The following is a 16,977-nucleotide window of genomic DNA, read 5'->3' on the forward strand; positions in this document are numbered from 1 at the left end:
TGATTATGTATTGTTAAATTTTGCATCACTACAAATAAAGAAAATCCTACTCCAGTCACTTCACGAAATAGAGGCATATCTTTTTATCAAAGTAAGAAGTCTGGAGGTCGTCAGAGGCTCAACAATACCAGTGCTTCAGTGATGATCTCGGCTTTTCCCTCACGGATGTAACTACTGCACTAGTGCTACAATATTATTTAAATCATGTCAATTTCTTGTCTTCCCACAGAACAGATAAGCCAATCCGAGGGTCCCCAGTCCCAGGGTCTAGTTGAGCTCTTCTGTATGGGTTTTCTGGGATGGTTTGTGGTTGGCCCAGCTCCCAGGTAAACATTTCGGAGAATTCCATCAGCCTACGTCCATGGGACACCAACACTAGGCATCACAAACATCCTCTTACTTCCTCTCTCCTCCTTTCCCTTTCCTGAGTTTTCATGCCCAGAAGTCCTGTCTACAAAAGGCTATTCCAACTGAGAGACAAATGTGACAAATTTCTCATGTGCCTCCTAAGCTGCCTAAAAAGGTTTCCCTTCTTCTCTGTCTTGAGAACTATTTTGTTACCCTGGTTTCCAGGGTGGGCAACTACAGCTGAGATGTCCTTAGTGAAATCTCCATTTGCTTTCAGTGAGCTTTGGCAATTTCTCAGTGCTTTACTTTCCCTGCCTCCTACCTGCCACTGTTCTTTCTTCCCAGAAGCTTTAATTTACATGTTTTAAGCTGGTTTTCATTTATTTGTTCATACCATCGTGTTCCTAGTTTTCAAACACCAAGACCTTATATACCACATTTACATCTAAAATAAAATAAAATAAAATAAAATAAAATAAAATAACAGTCTGACATATCTCAAGATGCTATGGAATCAATATTTGAAGAGGCATAGATTTAGAATCTATCCTGCAAATACTGTGTGGAGGAATGATGATTTTAGGCTACAAAACTCAGTTCTTTTTGGTTAATTGTAAAATTCTAGTTACAAAATTAACATTGAAAGAGATGCCATCACATTAAAGATAATTAAATTGTTGGTGAAGCACAACAGAGCCTATTTTATTTAGGAAAGCAATGGATAGTGTCCAATTAAGTAATTTTAGTTACAACAGTAATTCAGGGCTACTTATCAATAAGCTTGTCCTGGGAGTCTCTGTTGAAAATTTATTTGCAAGTTTCTTATCACCCATAAATATGCTAATAGCTAAAATAATTAAACTCTACTTGACACCGTATTTGACATAGGAAATAGTCTAACTGAAGAGGAAAATGAGGTTTTAATTTTTGTTGATCAAAATGTCATGTGTTTCATATATAAGATGGTTCACTTGGAACTAAATAGATAAAATAATCCAAGATTTATCTTATTCTTATGTTGCACAATCATTTGGTATTTTTGAGGGGAAATACCATGAACTGATTCAAATAATGTAAACCCTAATTTCTTTTTACACATTTATTACTTTAAAATGATCCATAATGTAAATAGTTTTTCACAAATTGAATATATGTACTTATATCCTTCCAATGAATATATATATATAGTCGCTTAGGAAGAGGCTGGAATTTTATTAGCTATATTTGTTATCATGACACACAAGAACACACAGACACACAGACACACACACACACCTCTACACATATTCCTTCTGGGTCAGACAATATATTGAAAATCATTGTCATAATCATCACTTAGCAATGAACTGATGCCAGGATCCATCTAACACTTATTTGGTAACAGTATGTTGGATTGTAATCAGGTCAGATGGTACTAATAAGGACAATTATTGGCTGAGAATTGAATTCTGACTCTATCTGCAATTGTTTATTTCTTCTCCCATCCTCATTACTTCTCATTTTGCTTTTTGTTCATTTCACAGTAATTTTACTAAAATAACCCTTGACCATATCTCTGGACTGGGAAGAAGTCCAGCAGTGGTGAGTTCAGGCTGAAATGATCATGAGGGTGTTTTCCTTCACCCCAGCTCTCCAACGAGGTTCTTGATCTTAGTGTGGCTTGCATGGGACAGAAGGGGTTGGGGAGAAGAGAGCAAGAGGAAAGGTAGAAGGCACTGCTTTCCTTCCGTAGACACTAGAACATTTAGCGTCCCTTCATTCTCCATATGATGGCCTATTCATGATTTGGCAGAGAAATAAACATCATATTCCACTCTGCTCATCTTCTCCTTTCTCTTTTCACCTTCACATCTTCCCTTGTCTCTGCTCTTTGCATCTTCAGGCATCTTCTTTCCTCTGTTCTTTCACGCCTGTCTCAGTTCTGCAGGGGAATAACCCCTCCCGTGCTCCCATCTTTTTCAGAGAAGTCATATTCAACCCTTTAAATCACAAAACGGGTTCTAAACCTCCCTGGATTAAATGTTCCATGGTTGTCCCACCACTCTCAAATAATATCCAAACTTTTGGCTGCGAAGATCCTCTGTACCCTGGCTCTTCTTTAAGTCTCTTCCTTGGTCCCTCTTTACTCTTCCCTGCCAGCACTGAGCTTTATCCCTGCTCACTTTTCAGGTCCTCAAAGAACCCAAAGTCCTTCTCACTCCAGGGTAGGTGAGGGGAGGGACTGGAAAGGGGTTTTGCACAGGCTCTTGCCATTGTCTAGAATCTTCCCCCAGTTCTTTGCCAAGCTGTCTCATATTTTCTCTGTTTAAATATCATCAATTCAAAGAAAGCTGTCCTGACTACGCTTCCCCCAGGATTTTCTCTCTCTTTTAAACACACAGACTGACACACATATGCACACGCACACCTACGTGTAGAGATACATATGTGCACACACATGCATATACATGAACACAGAAGTACACATGCACACGCAGACAACATGCACACACACATGCATGCACATGTGACCAATGCCACCACCATTGACACAGTCACCACCACAGTGACACCGCTCTTTATTTTCTTCACAGCACTGATTATATTTTTGCCTTGTTTATTTATTTATGTATAGTATTTGTCTCCTCCACTTGGACATAAACTCCAAGACATTAGGGACTTGTTTTCTCTCCACATAGCTCTATCCCTAGTGCTGGGCACATAGTAGGTACCAACAAAATAAACTGAACGCTGAATGAACTGACTGAGTTTGGCTTGATTTTATATTCAAATTTTAAACAGAAATCAACCCCCCCTTTTTTTTTTAAGATTTTATTTATTTATTTGTCAGAGAGAGAGAGACTGAGCGAGCAGGGGGAGGAGCACAGGGAGAAGCAGGCTCCCCGCTGAGCAAGGAGCCCGATGTGGGACTCGATCTCAGGACTCGGGGATCATGACCTGAGCCGAAGATAGATGCTTAACTGATTGAGCCACCCAGGCGTCCCTCAACCCTTTTATTAAAATGGAGGAGTGAAAACACAACAGGACTTCTAGAGAGGAAGGGTTAACGGCCAGCTTTGTAGTATTTTCTCAAGTCTTGGGGATACCTGAGCATCTAACCCTTGTTCCTTGCAATCCTCGAGAAACTCGGAATTAGTATTCTAGCTTTAGAAGTGTAACTCTATCAAATTGAAGAGAAATGAGAATCCATCCAAGGACTGTGTACTGGACCAAGCCCTCATGGCAAAGACAGTTTATCAAGAGATGAGCAACAACCATCGATGGCCTAGAACTTCGCCCAAGAATGGGATAATTGGCATGCACACCAGAGGTGACATAGGACTAGCTAGATTAGGCAGTGCGTGCTGTGTGACTAGGCAGAAAGCTGAAGAAGGATCCGAAAAGTTGGCTTTCCTGAGCTGAACTTATTCATACATTGTCTCTCTTGATCACACACATTCTGAATGCGATTCTTTTCAAAGTTTAATTCCCCTTGGAACTCATATCTCTTTTGAAGAGAACCCCAAAGGACTGGGTGCTCAGAAGAAGAAGAGTTCCATAGCCACAGGCCTTTAAATGTCAATGTATGAGACGGGAAGGTATTTCATCAGAACTGAAGATTAGACAAGTGTCAGCAAACTATGGCTCACGAGCCAAATCTGGCCAGCTGTCTGCTTCTTTCTGTAAATAAGGGTTTACTGGACCAAGTCACGCTTATTCATTTCTGTGTTTAGCTTTGGCTGCTTTTGCCCCACAACTGCAGAGCATATGGCCCACAAGGCCTAAATTATTTACTGTCTGGGCATTTAACAGGAAAAGTTTGGTGACTCCTGAATTAGAGCCTACAGATGAGACTCCATTTTATTTTAACAGCAAACATCCAATTATGAATCAACATGAATTTACAAAGTAGCACTCAACGCAACCAGAATTCTACCAAGCTTTGCTTGCATAGGACTCCTTCAGGCTCCTCATAGAGTCTTCTCTCTAAAAACACCACCACCACCACAGAACTCTCTTGCTGCGTTGCACTCTGGACATTCTATTTGCAGCTTGTCATCACTTTGAGTCTCTCAACAGCTTGCGTCCTCTACACTCGCCCTCCCCGCTGCCCCAACATGGTGTATGCTATGCCCAGTGCCATACTTGTATGCTGTGGTATTCAGAAAATGCTGCTGTGTTTTTAAGACTGCACAGGAATCACCACCTGCTTCCTCAGGAAGGGTGTTCTGCAACAGTTCACATTCTTCACCACTCATGGGGATTTTTTGTTTTTTGTTTTGTTTTGTTTTAGAATTTCATGTATTCTTGAAAACGTTTCATTCACCAGGGAAGGGAAAATTATTTAAGATGATATTGCATATTCATTTAAATTATTTAGACACAGAGAAGAAACAGCCAGATTAAGGTCCAAGTTTGTGAAGAAATTTCTCTTTGAAATAATACATGAAATTCAAATTCTAAAATAAGCTGAAAAATGCAAGGGAAAGAAATGATAGTTTACATTCTGAGGCTCAGAAGGAATGGATATCTTTTGACAGTGATAGCAAACTTGGAAAGCTTGGGGAAATGTTCCTTAGTAAACACTTGAGTGTTGATAATTTTCTGTCAATTCACAGGAATGTATGAAGACATTTAATCTGATGTTTATTTTACCAGATACAGATTTTTTTCTCTATAATTGTGAGGAATACATTGTTAAATAGGCAGTAGAGATTATAAATAATGTTTCCTTGCAAAAATTATGAACCAAGAAATAATCTCTTTCCCTCTTTCTTTGTCTAAAACCGTGCCTGGAATATAGTAGACACTCAATAAGTTGCTGAATGAAAAAATGAAAATTAAGTTCACATTATCATTCTGTATACATGCATTTGAAAAATGCATCTCTTCTGCTGGGATTATCATTCTTGAATACATTTCTGACTGTATATTTTTGGGTTTTGTTCGTTATAGAATCACTTAAAATCAGATTATTGCCTAAGGAAAAATTTGGACAACATGCAAGAAAAAATGCCCAACCTAATTCAAACGCTTGTGCATAGCTCCACTGGCAAGAAGTCATGGAAGGACTCCACTTGTATATTTGTTTTTAATACTTGCTGCACTACTTCTAAGCCAAGATGAGCCGCTTTATTAAAAATTAACAACGCCAGTAAAAATAGATAAATAGGTTCATGTAAGAGATGAGAGTCCAGAAGTACATGGTTGGTTCACATATGCAGTCAATTCATTTTTTACCAAGATGCTAAGACAATTTAATGGAGGGAAGAAAATTTTTTAAACAAATGATGGTGAAACAACTGGATATACGTAGGGAAAAAGTTAATACCAACTCTCTTCTTTCACCACACATGAAACTTAATTCAAAGTGGGTCATAGAACTAAATATAAAAACTATAATATATAAAATGTACAAGTATAAAAACTTAAAGCTTCAGGAAGAAAGCAAAGGAGACTGTCTTTATGTCTTTATGACTTTATGACAAAGACTTCTCAGACAAAACACAAAAAAGCACTAAACTTACAAGAAAAATAATTTAAAAATTTTCCTTCATATAAATTAGAAACTTCTGATCTTTAAAAACCACCATCAAGGGGCACTTGGGTGACTCAGTTGGTTAAGCAACTTAAGCTTGGGTCATGATCCAAGGATCCTGGGCCCCACGTCGGGCTCCCTGCTCAGTGGAGAGCCTGCTTCTCCCTCTGCCTCTGCCCCTCTTTCCCCTACTCACACTCTCTCTTGCTATCTTTCTCTCTTAAATAAATGAATAAAATCTTAAAAAAAAAAAAAAAAACAACACCATCAAGGAGCACCTGGGTAGCTCAATCAGTTAAAGCATCTGACTCTTGATTTTGGCTCAGGTCATGATCTCAGGATCGTGAGATCAAGCCCCAAGTTGGGCTCCACACTCAGCTCAGAGTCCGCTTGTCCTTCTCCGCTGCTCCTCCTCTCACTCTATCTCAAATAAACAAATACAATCTTAAAAAAATAAAAATAAAAACCACCATCAAGAAAATTAAAAGCCAAAGCCATACATTGGAAAGAAATGTTTATAATACTTATATTTGAAAAGGATTTATTTCATATATATATTTAGTCCTAATTCAAACAACCCAATTTTAAAAAATGGGCAAAAGTTTTGAATAGATTATGCACAACAGAAAAACTATAGTCAATAAGTTCACGAAATACAATTCAACATCATAAGCTGTTAGTGATTAGCAAAATGCAAACTAGAACCAGAGATACCACACACTAGGATGGCTAAAATTATAAAGGTTTCTAATACCAAGTATTAGTGAAGATGTGGAAAAAACTGGAACTCCCACACATGCCTGGCGAGAGTGTGAAATATATAAACACTTTGGAGAACAGTTTGGCAGGATCTCACAAAGTTAAACCTGCCCCCACCTACTGACATGGGCATTCTATCCCTAAATAATCACAAGAGAAGTGAAAACATATGTCCGCAAAAGACGTATACAAATGTTTATAGCAGCTTTTACTCTTAATAGTGAAAAATTTAAGAAACAACCCACGCGTACATCAACAGGTGAATGAGTAAGCAAATTATGGCATATTCATGGAATAGAATATACCTCACAACAAAAAAATGAACAAACTTCTGATACAGTGATATAAATCCCACTCAAAAATATTCCGTTGAATAAAAAAAATCAGGTACAAAGAATATGCTGAATTATTCCATCTATGAACAGGCAAAGCTAATCTGCAAGGGACAGAAAGTAGATCGGTGATTGCTTGTGGGTGGCTGGGTGGGTGGAGAATGCACTGCAAAGGCTAATTGACATGTTCTTATATTGATAACATCAGTGGGTAGATGGATATAATCATTCGTCAAAACTCACTAAACCGTGTACTTAAAATGTGTGCGTTGGATGTGAATTATACATCACTGAAGATGATATAAACAAGAAAAGAAACATCTAAAATGAACAAGAAATGTAACCAGATAGCTAACAAAAGTGAGCTAGCAATCTCCAACAAGCTCATGTAAAAATGCTCAATTTCGTTAGTCAGGGAAATGCAAATTATAACCACAGCGACGTATCATTTCATACCCATTATAAAGTTAAGGATACATCTACCATCAATTTCAATGCTGGGTTCTGAACCTAAGATACACGAAACCGTATGTTTACCAAGAGACTTGCACAAGAGTGCTTACAGCAGCTGTAGTTATAGGAGACCCAAATTGGAAACAAGCCAAATACCAATGAATAGGAGAAGAGATAAACAAATGTGGGATAATCTTATAATGCAATAATACTCGCCTATAAAAAGAATTGAACTAGTAACATACACAGTAACATGGAATAATCTCAAAAACATTCTGCTGAGCCAAAGAAGTCAGATACAAGAATATATACTGTGTGAGTCTATTCCTATGAAGTTCACAGACAGCCAAATTACCCTCTAGTGATAGAAATCAGAACAGTGGTTGCTCATAGACAACGGACTGGAAAGGATATGAGGAAACTTTCTGGATGAGAGAAATGTCCTACGTCTTGGCTAAGGTGATGGTTTACATGGTTGTACATAGTTGTCAAACTCACTGATTTTAGGCACTTGAATTTAAGAACTTAAGACCAGTTACATTTCCCTATGTACACTTTATCTCAATTAATAAAAAATCTGCCAACTCAAGTGAGTAACTATAGCCTTTTTCAACCCTTTCTCTTTCAGGGATAATTTGATTAATAAACATATAATCCTGGATTAATGTAAAACACATTTTATCTACCTTTCTTTGAAGACAATTATTTTTAAATAATTATACATTTAAATAATATTATTCCTGGGGCTCCCTGGGTGGCTCAGTAGGTAAATAATATTATTCCTGGGGCACCTGGGTGGCTCAGTCAGTTGAGCATCGGACTCTTGGTTTTGGCTCAGGTCATGATCTCAGGGTCGTGAGATCGAGCCCTGCATCAGGCTCCATACTCAGTGCAGAGTCTGCTTGGGATTCTCCCTCTCCCTCTGCCCCTCTGCCCTGCTCTCTCTCTCTTTCTCTGAAATAAAATAAATAAATAAAACCTTTAAATAGTATTATCCCTTCAGATAGAATTTTTTCGTTCTCTTTTAACCCCTAAAACATTGACTCCATAGTTCACATTACTGCCAGCATCATCCAATGAAGTAAAATGATACTCGTTACTTTGTTTTAGTAGTACTTGAGGGTTTTTACTTCATGATTCATTATTTTATTCAGGGTTCCTTTTCTATAGTGAAAAGTATTCACAATATACTAGTGAGACGGAAGTGGAGGAGATCAGGATGACCTAACATAAGAATCTATTATTAGTGGAAAGGTAAGGTTGGAGACTGATTAGTTAGACAGCAGAGGAGAAGCACGCCTTCTGAGAGAGCCTCACCTGGTAATATTTGTTGTCACCTTTCTGCTTCAGCTTGTATCATGCTCTGCTGAGCCCCTCAGGGCGGGGGCTGGTGGAAACAGGAAGAGAAGAGCTGGGAGCTCCAAGATTCACATGCCCTCTTGCAGGAGTTCTTAGAGTATGTGCGGCTGGGCTGCCGGGAAGAGGAACCCCAGCCTTTGTAGCCTAGAGGTATCCTGGCAACCTGTCAACAAAAGGGACAGTATTGAGTTCTCTGGTAACGGATTGGAAAAATCCAAAACAAGGGGTGGAGGGACTCTGAAACCAACAGGACAATAGGTAATGGATCTCAGCTTTCTTGGAAGTTGAATCCAATGGACTGAGCCCCAAAGGAGGAGAGGCACATGAATTTAAGCCACAAGGCTCTTCTCAGGGAGGAAATGGAGTGGAACTGTCTTTTTCTTTTTCTAAGGAAGAAAAAGAAACAATTTACTGACTGTCTTGTTGATCTTGTCTAAGGTCTTTAGAAAGCATCATCTATAGTGAGGAACCTTGGCCTCCTAGGGAGACCGATGGAGATTTTCCATGGTTCTCAAAGGGTAGCTGTAGAAGCAAATACCAGATGTGGACGTTCCGGGGAGTTTATTTTCTAATGTGTCCTAAGTTACAGCAAACGACTTTTAAGAACTCAGGTCAACATTTTAAAATGGATCTGAATTATTTTTTTAAGCCCCATATTTAAAAATACTGAGACGTTAAGCTAAGTGTGGTACATTTTTGCGATGAAATACTCTGCAGACACTAAATCTCCTGAGGTAAAACAGTTTACAAACATGGGGAAAGTTCCACGGTCTATTTGTGGGAAGAGAAGCTCTGATCTCATCAAACTCCGCGTGTGTGCACGTGCTTAACTCAGAGAACGTACACCGAGATGTTTACAGTAGTAGCTGGTGGAAAATGTTGAAAAGATTTTACTAAATGTTCCTTAAGATGAGGAGTTGGGGGGAAAAACAATCTGTAATGCTCCATCGATTACTATTTATCTAGAGAGATTTAATGATGTTTCAATGATACTGTCACCTAACGTAGTTCCAACTTGGATGTTTTTCTAAGCGTGGGAGTGAGAAAACTTTGTTTCACAGTGGGCTTTTTCCTAATTTGTGGGTCCCTGGTTAACCTATTTTGTACTTGACCCAAACTCCATGTTTTCTCGACCCTATTGTGAGCTCAGTGAGATATTTCTCTAAAGACATTGCCCAGTAAATAAACACCTTCCCACATGCACCCACAGTATTCCGTTCAGTGGCCAGCCACTTGGGCCAGATGGCAGAAGAACAGATAGGAAAGTCTGGCCTAGGGCAGGACAGCCCGGGAAAACACGGACAGCAGATACTGCTGCGCTTAGGGCGAAAGGTTCTTTATCCGGGCTGGAGAGACTGCTCTGGGGAAGCCGGAAAATGACAGGTCCTCCAGGAGTGGGCATATGCATCCGCTGGGCAGCGAAGAGCACATTCAGAGCCCTCTCCACCCGGTGGGGGGCAGGGGGGGCTGACTTGCCAGTAGCTTTTCTGCATTTATCAGAGCTGCCTCTGAAACTGGCTGCAGAGGAGCCTTTGTTTTCTTGCAAATTCAGGACCCATGTGAAATTCATGGCATTGTAGTTTCAGCTTGACGTGAACTCGCTGGTGTTCAAATCTATTTCATCTTGGCCCAACAGGCCTTCCTAGGTCTCTCTGTCTCTCCCTGTCTCTCTCTTTCTCGGCCTTTTAAAGAGACCAGTGCCTTTGAGCAGCTTGTTTTTAAATGACAGAAAGATCAAGCTCAGAAGGCATCTTGGACATCGAATCGTTCTTACAACACAACCTTTTGATGACTTAAGTGTAAACGAAGCAGAAACATATGGATTCCATTTCCCATAAATCACACATGGTCCTTAAAAAAAATCAAGGGAGAATGTGCTCAGCACGATGTATTCTGTTTGCTCGAACCTAAAACATCTGAAGAATACTTGGAGGCTGATGAATCCAAAATATTTACCCATCCCTATATTTAACATTGAGGAGAAAAGCCCTTGATTCAGGGCAACAGCTAAAGTGCTCACATGCGCTGAGTGGACAACCAGCAACCAGTTTAAGATGCAAGCTAACTGTGTTCCATGTTCTTTTCCCTCGCCAGATACTCAGCTCAGCCTCAGATCAAAGACACCGAAGCCCTTCCTTACCCAGACTTTGTCCAGTTTGGGGCTGCATGAGCTTTTCTCACCTACAACAACTGAGAGTTACTTCAAGCTCTTGGCTGTCCAATCATGTTCACATCTCTGAGGGATGATGCCAGGCTCCACCAATAATCGAGATCTGACCCCTTGTGGCGACAGCCCCGCCACAAGGAATTCTGGTTTATGTTCCCTTCATTAAATCACAGCTGTTGTGCCTGCACGAGCCCCTGACTTTTTCATTAAAGGAGTAAATCATGGTGATTTTTATGGAGCAGGAGAAATACGGCTCTTTGCCGGTTTCTCTGATGGTCCTGATGTCCCTTCATAGATGCAAAGCTCAAGTCCCCCTCTGAAAGTGACTTAGGATACTTTTGAATACTTCATTCTTTACACTAGACAGGGGCTACATTCTGCATGCTAGATTTTTTTTTTTTTTAATGGCAGCAGCAGGAACTCAAACAGGATGTTTGTGAAGTTCGGCAAAATAGGTCCACTGGGCGCCCTGTTCTCTTCTACCCAGTTACGGTTTACTTCGCCTTTCTGCCTGACTCAGAAACAGCAAGTGTCCGTTATCTCAAACCATTCAACAACCCTACCAGGTGAAGCCTGTGTATCCTTGTTCTACAGATGAGGAAATGCGTTTAGAGGCTTTAAGCGACTTGTCCCTAGTTGCAAGGCTAAACCAAAAGCAAGTCTGGGACTGAAATGTGTGTCTTTCTGGTGCCCGAGGACTCCCCTTTCACTAACTCCTGCAAGACCTCGCTGCCGGATTGCCACAAAGGACAGTCTGACCTCAAGAGAGAGAGCTGTTTTCCAAGCTACACCTCTTGTGACAAAGAAAGAGCTTTATATGCTGCATCGAATTTGAAGACCTCTAAATTTAAACATTTGTATAGAAAGTGTCCTGTGGTAGATTAGGAAGGGCAGAGGAAATGAGTTAAATACAGACTTTTTAAGCTAAAACATAATGTATATTTGATGCACCAGAATCTTGCCCAACACATCTTAAAGCCCTGAGGACTCCTTGCCCCAGGACAGTGTTCCTCAACCTTTTTTTTTTTTTTTTCATCATTGCTCTCTCTCCAAATTTTTTTCTAATCGCCCCCAACCAGGAAATTTTAATACCACAGATAAACTTGATATCCGTTTATACATTATGGCCCCATGGTGGGCCATAAACCAATGTATTATCTACAATTATGTCATCCCCGAAGCCAATTTATACTGCCTCCATGGACTGCATGCCTGAGGGACATACATCCAAAGAGCTGACAAGGTTGGACTCCGATAATCAATGGTCAAGCTGATACACAGAAAAAGCAACCAAGAAGACACAGAAACCATGGAAACCTTCCTAAACTGCCAAAACAAAAAAACACAGCAAATTGCCCTTCAGCTGTGTTCAAGAGAAAAATGGATTTGTTTGTGGAAGCCAATCAGGGTACGATATTTCCTATGCATTTGAGTGGTTTACCATAGGACCAGAACTCTCGGAGCTGATGTGGGCTTTAGAATAGCCTCTAGTCCAGCCAACTGTCTTCAGGCAAAAGTACATAATTGGCCTGACTTTTTTAAATTGATGAGGCAGAGGACATTAAGTTATTTGTTTATGTGCCACGGATTTCAAACTCAGACTCCAATGAAAAAAAATTGTCAAAAGACTCTCTTGCTTTATCCTTGGCATAATGAAAAACATTGCCAGGGCAGAGAGAAGGATTTCTTTCTTTTGATCTCCTTCCCTATGGATGGGGGATGTTTTTTTCACTATTATATCTAGGCACTCCAGTGATTATAAAATATTTTGTAATATACTGTGTGGAAATCCTCCTCTTTTGAAGGCCTGCGATTCTTGGTTTTAAATATCTAATGTGAATCTGGACGACTCTTCACAAGTTCTGGCTCTCTCCAGAATGTCCTGACACACCCCTCCATCTTGCTTCTCTTCCTCTTTTTCAAAACCCACCACATCCAGCCAAACACAGAACTTATACATACTAGGTGCCCGCAGATATTTACCCACTAAGCTGGGCACACACGTTTCTTTGTTAAAAGAAGATGATGTGACTCGCTTGGTTGAAGGTAATTAAAAGTTACAAGATGTTAAGACCAGATTAATCCTTAAAGTTTTCTACTTCATGTAATATAAACATTTTGAAATAATTTTGCTTCTCTTTTCAGAGAACTGGCAGAAGTCCAATGCCTTATGGCATGTGAACAATAAATATTTAATAAATACTTAATCACCAGTTTATTGCCCACAGATTTCCAAAGCTGGTTTAAATTAGAGTGTTCATGGCTGATAACGGTCTCGTATTTTACCTTTCCATGTGCATTTTATGAAGGGCATTTCAAACTCTTAATTGAAAACCGTAAGTTATAAGGGGATTCCCTCTTACTCTCATTCTTTTTTTTTTTTTTTAAGATTTTATGTATTTATTTGACAGAGAGAGAGAGCACAAGCAGGGGGAGCAGCAGGCAGAGGGAGATGCAGGCTCCCCACTGAGCAGGGAGCCCGATGCGGGACTCGATCCCAAGACCCTGGGATTATGATCTGAGCCGAAGGCAGACGCTCAACCAACTGAGCCGCCCAGGCCCCCTCTTATTAATCTCATTCTTTCCGTAAGTCTCAGAGGGAGGAGATTTCTTCTCTGGTGGTTGGCTTTCCTGGTTAATCCCTTCTCTCTAGCACCTTTAATTTCTTCTATTCTACTGGCTTCTTCCTCTCAGACTTCAGACAGTCTCATGTGTCCTCTGTCTTAAAGGACAAGAATCTGTGCACCTGCTATCTTCCTGATAAAAAGAGGTCCAAGTCACTGCCTCCTTATGGCTTCTTTCAGTTTTTATCTCCTCTTGGCCTATCATCTGGTTTCTAACCTCTTTCCTATCCTCTTTTCTCCCTGAAGCATCTTCTTAGAATCTCATCACTGGCATCCCAATCAACTCATCTGAGAGTCTTTCCACTCTCCATCACCCTCGGTGACTTTGATGTATTTAACATGGTCACCCTCCCTCCCATCCATTAGAAATTCCCTCCTCTTAACCACCCCGTTGATTAAAAAAAACCCAAAAAACAAAAGAAAACAAAAACGTACACATTCACAGCCCACAATTCCTGGATGAGTCAGGAGAGACATGTATTCTGAGACCTAGAAAGAAAGAAGAGAGATCACTCTTGTTATGCACCGTATCTTATGCCAGGCACATGTTATTGAATTGTCCCTTTGCTAGGATAGGTTGGAGTTTTCTGTCTGTCTTCACTCCCTGATTTCCCACAAATCTTTGCTAAGACAGAAACTTGGTTAGAGTGCTAACTCATGAGAGCTTTACCAAAGTATCAACCCATATCAGCAAGACCAAGTTTGCCTTGTAGAGGCTCCTGGTAGAGGCAGACCATGTCTTAAGATGAAGCCATAAGCTTTCAGAGTATAGCAGACCACGTCCCCATTGCCCTAGCAAGGTATCTGATGAAGCTAGATTGAGGGTACATGGTAAGGACACCAGGAAAAGACAACTAAGGTTGTTTGGTCCAGATACCAATCCTAGTTTGACTATATAAACCAAAATAAAAGTTGATAGGAAACTCATCCTGTGAATCAGTGCTTCTGAACTGGTGATGATTCCTCCCTCCACCCCAAGGACATTTGGCAATGTCTAGAGTTATTCCGGGTGGTCCCATACGGGGTTGTGGGAGTGCCACCGGCAGCTAAACTTCTACAGTGCACAACACAGCCCTCCACAGCAAGGAATTACCTGGTTCGAAATGTCAATAGTGCCAAGGTTGAGCCTCATGCTCTAGACTCTCTGGGTGTTCAAATGAGAATGCTTTCTTTCCAGAATAGGCCGTGTCAACAGGCTCTTTTCAGACTCATGGTGCATAACTAAGGGATTACATTACAAATGAAGCAGCAGGCACGGAAAGTCTAAATAGCTTAGTCATATTTCTGCAGCCAACAAGTGAGGACACCTTGGAAATGTGAACACAGGCCCTGCCTGCCTGACTTCAAAGCCTATACTCTTTTCCACGTCACCTACCCCAAGTAGCTAGGCGGCAGACATTCAGTCGTATGTGACTAAGTGTAAAATCACTTCTGCAATGTCAAAGCCAGTTAGAGAAAGTGCAAGGACAGAGAAGTGAGAGGAGTCTTCTCCCATGAAAGCTGTAATGGAATGAGAGTGGGCAGGAATACAGCTAGGAGCCGTAAAGTGTGGGCAAGTGCATACGCTGAGGAATGAGGCCAGAGCCCAGTTACAGGAAAATTTTAAGTCAAGTTCAACTGGGCTGGTCAAGGGCAACCATACCAAAATTCACTCCTAGATAAAGCACAGACTGGCAGAGGCTCTTGAGAGGTGATGATCCCAGTCAGGTGAACTTGGTCGTGACCAAGTTGTCTGTTATCCCCCATGAGCCTTCAGCCACTCTGCTATCCTGCCCCCACAGCTTCCGCTCCTAGCAACTTCTCCCCCTCTTCCCGAATGCTCCTTCTCAGAGCAGCTGCTCTAACAAAACTACTGAATTTTGAACTTTTCGGCTAGTAAGATACTGCTTGCGGTTCATATTGTTAACAAGACACGATCTCTCCAATATCAGACTCAAAATGAGTATGTTTATTTTCTACGGTTGGGGAATCCCTGCTTTAACAAACATTAGCCTTTTCTGTAGTCTAAATTTATCCCACTTCATTTTAAGAAGAGTCATTTAAGGTTCAGAGGGAGAAAATTACCCATCCAGTGCAATGGAGAACCAAGAAGAATATGGCCTTTGTTTGCTCACTCTGTTTTTTGATACTACATTGATTTTTTTCAATAAGCAATACATATATATGTGTGTGTGTGGATACATATGCACACAAACGTATGCAATATGCATATGCTTTCTTGAATGGGAAATATATATGTATATATATGTGTATATAATACATGTATTATAATATATATACACACAAAGTACAAGACTGAAAAATGAAAAAAGAGCATACGTGAAAAAATAAATTATTTTCCCACCTCTGACTCCCCAGGTTCCCACTCCAGGACCTACCCCAGCAGCACCCTGTGTTACCAGTTTCTTGTGCATCCTTCCAGAAAGCCTATGCATTGACAGTCGACAGTCACATAGCTATGTGTGAATCCTGCCTCATGACCCAAGGGCGGGTGCCGTTCCCATTCCTCTCGATGGCCACTGCAGCTTCTATTGCTCAAGATGAGCCATGACAAAACAGATGACACATTTGTGCTGTTGAAGGAAAAGTCAGTGACTCAGATAGACACAAATTGTTCCATACACCTTTCATCCTCATTACCAGGTAACTTTGCCAAGGTCAAGTGGTGACATTCTGATTTACCACGAAGCAGACTGGACACAACTCCCATTTGACGAGAATCTGGAACTCAAATACCAAAAAAGGAAAAAACAATATTTTCTTAAGGCTTCCAGTTTCGTAATTGAACTTGCTTTCTTGCTTTGTTGAAAATATTATTTTCCTTTCAGTTCAGTGACTATAGTCAATCTGAAAGAAAAAAAACAGGACACCCCCAAATCCCCAATTCATCACCAAATTGCTAAACTTAAAATCCAATTTCAACATCTTCTTGACATCTCCATTTAGCATCTTCGAGAATGAGGACCGAGGAGCCTCACTGTTTTCACTAGCCAGATCAGGGGGAGCCAAAACCAGGTTCCAGGTACAAAATGCATATTTGGCTCACTGTGGCTTTACCTCTTACAAGAATCTGTATTCACATAAATCAGGGATACATTTCTCTTGGCTCTCATGGAGACCCTTTTAAATAGTGACTTCAGCCCTCCTAAGGTTTTTGTCCGGGTTGCCTGAAAGTGGACGATTTTCACAAGTTTGCTTTGGCACCCATGGCATGAATTTTTATTGAAAGTCACAGTTGTTTTAGTGGGCACCACAGTCTGCCAGCAGATCTCTGTAGGGGCCTCCCAGCCAATTCGATGAGAACTATGTGCACTTAAAACATGCCAAATGTTGTAAGAAGTGACACGTCCTCCAACTCTTTGCTTGCCTGCATATGACCACTGATTCGTTTGCACTTTCGTTTTAAGGACACACTCT

General features: G+C 40.6%; 1 protein-coding gene across 1 annotated transcript in view; it reads right to left on the reverse strand.

Moving 5' to 3' along the window:
• The window catches only part of LOC123790590 (zinc finger protein 474-like), a 62,385-nt gene extending 48,319 nt beyond the window's left edge, over nt 1-14,066 (reverse strand). The window contains exons 1-2 of the mRNA XM_045795084.2: nt 13,996-14,066; nt 8,728-8,932 (exon numbers count right to left, since the gene is read on the reverse strand). The gene's annotated coding sequence lies outside the window, so the exon portion shown is untranslated. The remainder of the gene's footprint in view (nt 1-8,727; nt 8,933-13,995) is intronic.
• Between the last annotated feature and the right edge of the window lie 2,911 nt (nt 14,067-16,977).

This window comes from Ursus americanus, chromosome 5 (genome assembly GCF_024610735.1).
Source record: "Ursus americanus isolate L20-20 chromosome 5, mUrsAme1.1.p, whole genome shotgun sequence".
Taxonomy (NCBI): domain Eukaryota; kingdom Metazoa; phylum Chordata; class Mammalia; order Carnivora; family Ursidae; genus Ursus; species Ursus americanus.